Genomic DNA, 9,065 nt, shown 5'->3' with positions numbered 1-9,065 from the left:
GTGGAAATACACATATACTGCTTTTCCTTGAGGTGTTTGAACGCACACCATTTAAAACAGGCTCAAACTTGCAACATGAAAGATTACAAGACTAGGCTCCCACAGCTATTAAAAGTGCAGACACATGTGCAAGGTCACTGACTGGGTATTTCCAAAGGAAATCAGTGAGGTTACTGGAGTGCAAGCACAAATTTACCAAAAAAGAAAGAAGAATACACAACTTTATTTCCTTAGAAATAATAGACAAACTACTGCGAACGTTTTAAGGAACTTTGTACTGACGTCTGTATTCTTTAGGGCTGGGTCAAATGTGCAACCCTTTACTCTCTTTTGTTCCTAAGCCCAAATTAGACATGTCCCTTCCTACGTCTCTCATTGTGAACAGCATTACTCATTATCGTGGAATCAAAATGACTATAGATAATCCATCACAGATCAAACTGCCCGGGCCTGAGTCGGATGACTGAAGGCTCTGTCATAGGCACTGCAATGTAATTAGTCTCATGCACTGCATAATCTACATTTGATGTACGACAGTGTCGAACATCTGAAAGGAATGCGTCATCACAGTTTAAGCCTCACTGCGTAACACTTCACCCAATAAGTAAAAAAAAAATTACAAGCATTTGTTTCTTTACTGATGTACCCGCCAACAAATGTGAGGTCTAACATATAGTACATACTTTGCTTTTACCATGGACAATCCACACACCCATTTTCCCTCAGTTTGGGTAAATTGCCACCAGTACAAACGTTTGCTTTCATTTTGCTTTTGACAAATGCGTGTGAGTGAAAGGCATTTGTTGTGAGGCTGGCATTGACATAAAGAGGCGCAGCGCCACTATGCTGTTTCATTGTGCACTTTCTGCTGCCAGGCAACTCTCCAAACTTTATTGTAAACATTGTTGGCTTGTTGAGCCCGGGCATTGTCTGTGTAACGCCATTGTCTATATCTGCACTGGGGAAGTTAATGCACTGTCGACAATGGATTTACACTACTATGACTTGTGTGGTTCTTTATGCTAAAAATATGTTTAACTTTGTGTCAACTTGTGTCAACTTCTTGTCCTTAAATGCTCTGAAAATCTCATATAAAGTGAAAGTGAAAGCACACATTGAAAATTGCTTTCATTAGCGATATAGCGCTTCATTAATCCACAAGGGATAAATATGTACAAAAATGTCATTCAAGAAAGAATGAAAAAGTGCTTTTGATTAGCATGTTTTGTTTCTTTTTGTCTTGAAAGCTACTATTTTGTTGTTGTACTGAATTCCTATTCCCGGTGTTTTAGACCAACTAATGCTGAAACTGATCCGATTGTATTGTATCCGATGTATTACAATCTCACATTTCTTTTTGTGAGGAGTCATGGGTTCCAATCGTAGATGGGGCCCCATTGGTCACAAACTTAAAGTGCGTATGCCAGGTTTTAATGCTTTTGAAAATGCGTGTTATTTAGATGGATAACATCTGTTGTAAGTAATAGTTATCGTTTTATTTCAGTGAAGCAGCAAATTAATGAAGAAATGTTGGGAAGAAAAGTCATTTTTTATTTGAATTTTGAAGCTATTGACAGGAAGTGACATAGATAGACGTAAAGTCCCTTAGCAGTTTGACTAACTCATTTCCCACTGACATTGATACAGACGGCATCTCTGGAATCGCCCATATATGGTCATGTTGAAGCAGTTGAGGGGGAAAACAAAGGGGAGAATAACATAATAAAAAACTATAATTACTTAAAAACTACTTCAACAAATGCTGAATTATGAATTGTTGAATAAACAATGGTGTCCGAGAGGATAGATGAAAAATAGGCAGGAGACAGGATGGATGTCTTATGCAGTAGAAGTTTATTTACCATCGGTGCGGGACCCGGAGACATGAATTCGAGACATTGCGTGAGTCTTATCATTCTTTCTGTGCTTCCCCAGAAGAGGGGGAATATGATTCTCTGTTGAGAATCATGCTGATACCCAAGCAAACCGTTCAGCGGCTGAGGGAAGGCACCTGGGCACCACAGTCAAGGCTATGACAGAGATAGTACAACTGTAAAGCTTGACCCATGGATGGTACGACTTTACAGCGTGACCCAGTATGATAAATAGCGATGTAATTATATCCTCTAACAATAATATATATATATAGTTTTCTACCCAGTAAAGATACAAAGACATGAAGAGGTGCAAAGTGGTTCAACAGCCCATAATTACATAAATAACGGAGAATACAAACATGAAGCTTCATGTTAGCATCGTGCTACATGCTAACGCTAGCTATGACTGCTGTTGTTTAGCTTCTACTGAACAGACTGTCCATATGGACCCGATATAGACTTAAGTTTATATTCCACCACAAAACTAAAAAGAGTGAATAATTGTGTTTCCCAAAACATACTTCCTTCCCCCTCGGCGAATTGTATGACACGATGCCATCTATGTCACTTCCTGTCAGTGTCCAATAAGGAAGTGAAACTATAAGCATCACAAAAATGCTTATAGTTAGGGTTAAAAAAAAGAAAGCAAAATCTTAAATATAATTGTGTTAACTGTGTTTTGGCAAAAATGTTAGTGTCATTTGCAGTTTAAAGTTACACGGTGTAAAATTTAACCAGATGAATAGAATCAAATTCAAGCATTTATTTTAATGTACAAAATACCCCAAATTTGATTACAATCTGCAAAAATAGCGTTTTTGTGTCACTGAGAGGATGTTTTGTACAGTATACAGTAATCCGAAATGTTACTAATTGCCTTCAATTTTGCCGAGTTTTACTTATGAAAACTGCAAGAAAAGCTAAAGAAAGACTAAAGATTTGTCTCTGAAGGTAATCCTTTTTGGTTCATCCTTTTGTCCAACATATGCTTGCTTAGCAGTCCAGATCTTTTTTCTTTTTGTGCCTTTCTAATGAAGGCGTTTTCCTTTCACCTGCCACAATTAGCGTGAGCCCACTAATTTGGCCCCCTCCAAAAAAATCCAAAAAACACAATTTCTGCCACATTCCGACCACTAATTGATTTATGCGTGACCTTTTTCTTCTGTTGCCCTCTGCACTAAAGCTCTAGTCTCCTGCTGATAAAACTTTTATGAGCTAAAGTAATGAAGAGCGTCTCCTGATGCCTCGCAGGTCAGCTCGGGACTTTCCACTTTAAGACCATTTGCTTTGTAATTTGGTTCCATTCACACTGAATTTTAGATGACCTACAATCTTAAGATAGACGCACCAATTTCATTACAGTCGGGGCCAACTTCAGCAGAATGGCCTGTTGTTCGGGACCCAATACAGCGTTGCTACTGTCTAGTCAGAACTTGCTTTAGGACAAGCCTGCCGCATGAATGACTTTTTGTGTGCACTGTTTAAGGAGCTCATAGTGGAGTAATCTATACGCATTTAGAGTTATGAGTACAGGATTAATCTAGCAGGACGTGTATTTGAGCTGAAAAGTGAGCGCTCACATGGAATTAGCGTTTCTAACTTGTCAGAACAGCTACACGCTCAATTCATCACGTTTTATATTTAAGAGAGTATCCGAAGGGGTAGCTTTACTGTGTGTCATGAAAGTATTTTATATCATGCACTGTAAATGTTGTTTGCAATGCAGTAGTTGCGCAACAGAGACAGGGAGACAACTTCCCCTAACTATCAGCCAGGAAGTGTGATGCCGGGAGGTCTTCTTTTACTCTGTTACTAGGCGTACTTTGAATTTACCGCTAATCAAAGCACTGTCGCAATAATAGGAAGCACATATTAGTTTGCTATTACCTCATTTGCTGGCTTTATGATACCACTGATGATAAGCGCTTGCCACATCTCATTTCCGTGTACTTTAGAAAAACATAACTTTCCCCCACACTCTAGTTTTTGGCTTGATAGATTTAGATCATAAATGAGAATACAATTTGGAACACGCCAAAATGCTCAATGAATATTTGTTTTCATGAGTTTTGTATCAAAGATGTTTTATTTCCTTCAGTAGATTGTGCTTCAACGCCTTTTTCATGAACCAAGACGTGAATAATTCTTGCACGTATGAATCAACTCACGATTCCCACACAGCCAGATGAAACCAATATAATCCTCACAAATTCCCAGTGCCATAAAACACCGCACAGCACAGCGTATCTCCACCCCATCTACAAATAGCAGGAAGTCCCTGAGGCCAGATCCCGAAACTAAAACAATGCACCTTCTTCCAAGCCGCGGTTCGCTTTGACACATCCTGTTTTTTTTTCCATGCCCAAATGTCGCAGTGACGTGGGATCTCAAACCAGCGGGGGCCAAAAAACGAGATCCTTAAAATGGCGCCGTGTAGTTTCCTACGATCCGATCACGTTTATCCCACTTTCTTTTTGTCTTGAGGCCAGTTTTGAAATCCGATCCCCCCTGCATTCCTCCCCTCCCCTCTCCCCCCCCCCCCCCCCCCCCCCCCCCCCCCCCCCCCCCCCCCCCCCCCCCCCCCCTGGCATGTCATAGGCCACCTCTCGGGTTTCTGCAGACCTACAGCACATTGTTTGTTTGCTGAACATGGCCAAAACGTAGTCGGTCCCTCTGAACCCCCACCTGAACCAAGCATATTTTCTCCTATATGGCTTTACCCGAATCTAAAAGCTTATTGAGGAAAAAAAAAAAGCGTCAAGATAGCAACGATGATGAAAAAGTGACGGAAAGCAACTATAAAAGTGACTAAAGTGCATCAAAAAAGCAAAACGGAAAAAAAGTTACAAAAAGTGAGAAAAAAAACGTGCGAGTGAAGCAACAATAATACAACAAAAAGGTGACTAACAGGTGACGAAAACTCAAAAAAAAAATACCACGACAAAAAAGCAACGGAAAAAAAACGAGATGCAAAATCAACAAAATCACTACAACACGACAAAAAACGCTTCAAAACTGTGACAAAAACGCGGCGAAAAGTCAGTTTTGTAGGCCTTTGCTTTCAAATGAGTCATTACACTGTTGCTCTCCAGTCGAGAAGCTTTTAGATTTGGGTAAAGCTGAAATGGAGAAAATGCTAAGAGGTGAAACTTACTACACATTTTATTTAAGTTGGTAAAAAAAATCTACGATAGGTACTCGATAATATCCCTTAAAAAAGCTAAACAGAATCCTAAACGTTCCGGACTGAACCAATACAGATAATCACGATGTAGAAATGCCACTCATTTGTCTGCACACCTAGCAACCTAACTTTGAACATTCAAAAACGTGTATCTGTTGCAAATTCCTATCACGATTAAGAAAACTGCTGTATCGTTAAACCTGAATGTAATCATAAAAAAGTATACATATCATTTTGAACCATTTCTGATTCAAACAAAGGGATAAAAAAAAAGGTGTACTCTCTTTGAATCTACTGTCCGTGCATGAAAAGGGACAACGGTAGCGCCTGCCAGGGGAACACCAAGAAGATCATGTCTGCGGTGGGCCTGCGCATACGAATGACGCACTCATATTGTTAATTGTGGAGATATGGGGGCACGTATCATGGAGGGGGATGCGGGGGAAGCTCGTACCGAAATGCCCTTTGATGGACAAAGGGCGGGTCAGATCTCCACGATGTCTGCCTCGGAGCGCGGCAAATGGGACGAAGCATTTCCCTGGAGATCCCTTTCGCTCAAATTTATGACCACCCCCCCATACTCCTCCTCCCTCTAGTAAGATGTCCCCTTGGAAGTGATGGGATAGGACACTACATAGGGGGATTTAGAAGGAAAAATCACTTTAATTCATATGTGAGATTGGATTGAGCACTTTGTTTACATGTTCCAGTATAGTTTTAGAATTTGAAGAAATATAAAACTAGGGAATATTGTACCAGCATATTGCCCAAGACTACTGTACATATCGGAAGAGAAAGCACTCTCACCTCGCCTGGCATCTTCAGTGCGGCTGAACCACAAGTAATGTCAAAAGAATGTCTGAATTGCCCAGATCTCTTCATGTGGTCATCCCCACCAGTTTAACCTTTCCCTCACCGGCTTACTCATCTTCCATCTCTCGCTTTCATTTCTCCACTGAATGTACCCAACATATTCCTTTACTCTGCCTGAGTGACTCATAAATTATATAAAGTGCTTCCAGCGAGCCGGCCCATGCATTACCGTCAGCCACAACAATCACACAGACTCAGAGGCGTATTTGTCATCAAGCTTTAACCCTCCACATGTCACACGGAAGGATCTCTGTCAACACTGGGCTGTGCACTTCCTGCCACTTAAATATCTTGTACAGAGGTAATGGGTGGGGCAAAGATGGACAGGGGCCAACCTTATGTAGCAACAGAGGCAATTATAACCAAGCCCCAAAGCAATCCAATGTTCATATTGCGTAACTTAGCGCTAGCGACCAAAATATGCACATTTTGAGTATGACCACTAACCACCCATCCAATAAAGTTGGTTCCTTCAAAATTAATTAGTGAAGCTTCACAGAATTATGTCAACAGTTTCAGATGTGCTCCCCGTCCAAGAGCCAGAGTGGGTCTTTTTTTAACCAAGCGTTTGCTCTTGTGCAAAATGAGTAACAGATACAAGTCAGATCAGCAGCCCTATCATGTGTGCATTTTTTTTTTATTCATGCAACAGCCCCTCATTTACATATCAGATGTGGGACCCTAGCATGGGCGTCATAAGGGGGTGGAAGGTTAGGACGATTCTAAGGGCCCAGACTGAAGAAGGGTCTAGAGGAGTCGTTTTTTTTTACATAAATGTGGGCCCCTCATGCACTCATTGTGTTTTGACTAACGATATGTTTATTGGGTTAAGCTTATCTGTAAAATATATGGCCCAGAATTTCGGACAAATTAGCTATAAATAGCAAATTGCGATAAATAATTGATGAGTAGTAGCTATTTCATCAAATACATGTATAATTCTTCTTTCAATATATGTTGATAACGATGACAATGGCTTACACTGTATTGCACTTTACAATCTTGTGTCACCAGTTTATGAAAGTGCTATTCTGTGGTCATTACTCATTCACTCCATACTCCGCGGTATGGGAGACACAGCTGCCCTGGGTAGACTAACGGATGAGATGCTGCCAATCTGTGCCATCGGCCCCTCTGACCACACCAAACCATACCATTAATTCCCTTACACACACACGCACAGTTCATAAGGAGAAGTTTCTTGGCCAAGGATGCAACGACAGGCCCCCGTGAACGACGATCCACACCAGTAGTTCTCAGGGCGGGTCGAAGCGCAAACGTGGGACACAAGACCATTTTCGGCGTATCATGGGAGTTTGCCATATTGTTTTTGAGTCACTGATCAGCATTTGATCAACGTTTAAATCAACAGAACTCTGCGAGGAAATAGGCTACCGTATTTTCTTCTCGACGATCTTTCCTGAGTCAAATCCAGTATGTTTGACCTCGTGAAAATTGAAAACATAGGCCATGAAAATAGATTTCTCAGGATCGTCGTCCAGTCTGTTCCCTTAGTTCCCAAATGCTATGTAGTATGTATGTGTATTTTGCCATAAGCCTGTGAAAAATCTGCGCATAGATTTCACAAAATAAAACAGAACACAAATCAAGGGGGTCCCGCCAGCGAGGGACTGTTATTATAAGGGGCAAGTCAAATATTCAGTGTCAAGGCAACTGGCTTATTTGTTACAATTTACTGACAACTCAAGGATCAATAGTCTGTGCCAGCTCTACAGTGTTTTGAATGACATATTTGTGTTTTGAGAGACATGTGAGACTGGAGTAAGTGAAGTCTCTTGCATATGGGGACGCAGAGACATGCCTTTGAGAGAGGTTAGAACCGCCGCGCTCCTCGTCGTTTTGGAGATAACCCACCCTGCCACTAAAACCCCTATCAGAAAGTGCTATATTACGTTGATCCCCACAGTTTAGGGGAGGGAAGGGGGGGGGGATCATGATCATAAACTGCGAGCTCAAAGCAGAAGAATGTGAGATATGTGAGAAATGCAAGAGTGGAACGTCGGAATTCTCGTGAGATTTATGCTTGTTTGTATCAGCCTGCAGCGTGACATCAGTAAGTCTTTCCCAGCAGGCACAGGGGGGGGGGCGAATACCAGCGAGGATCAGAGAGCGCGGCCTGGTATAGGGGCATCCTCAGATGACCTCTGGGGGAGACGGGCCACATGGAGGGCCCGGGCGGGAGGAGGCATCTGGTGTGAGTGACTTTCACACCAGATCTGCAGTGTGCAAATAAACATAACAGGGCAGGGAAAGTTGTATTCTTCAACAATGGCATTTTCAGTGTTTTATGTGTTATTTGCATTACTAGGTTAAGGTTTTTATTTAAAATGTTTGCGTTCACTTTTGTTGTACGCGCCTTCTGAGCATTTTAATCGTTTAATTTCTTTTCTCATCACAAAAATAAGTAGGCGAAGTAAGAAACAAGCGCACAACAAAGTGCTTTAACTGAGAATAGTAAGCACATTGTGCCTTTAGATGCTAACATGATACATACTTATTGTTTATGATGCTGGTACTTCTTGGTTTCATATCCTCAGGAGATCTGTTCTGAAGTAGCCTGTACTTGCTCCAAAAAAAAAAGGAAGAAAGAAAGAAAGAACAAAAAAAACAAAAAACACTCTGAGCTGCCCCCTACTGGCCTCTCTGTGTGCTCTCAGGGCATGCAATGAGACAGGGTAAAAAAAAAAAAAAAAACATTCAGTGGATGTATTCAGCCTCAGAAAGTAATGCCTGGGTAAAAAAAAAAAAAAAAAAAGATCTCACAAGGAAAATTAAATGTCTTTGGATTTTGTAGTCGTACAAGTGAGAATTTTGTCTATTGACCTTATCAACCAAACTATAACCAGATTTAAATAACGTATTACACTTTGTTTAGCAACTAAATCTTTATCAGACATGATCAATATTTGCGTTGATGGCACTGCTTGCCACATGCGGAACACTGTCTGGTAAACACCGAGATGCCCCCTGCTGATATGGTTGTGAAATTCTTTGGCCAGAGCTCAGCACAACAGCTGTAGCCGACCGGGCAGTAGGCACCTGGGACATTATACTCATTATTATACAGCTAAGTTGACTATAGTGTCTATTTTTGATGAAGCCTGTTAAAT

The sequence above is a fragment of the Gobius niger genome (assembly GCF_951799975.1).
Source record: "Gobius niger genome assembly, chromosome: 9".
NCBI classification, from domain to species: domain Eukaryota; kingdom Metazoa; phylum Chordata; class Actinopteri; order Gobiiformes; family Gobiidae; genus Gobius; species Gobius niger.
Note: the sequence above shows the minus strand (reverse complement) of the source record.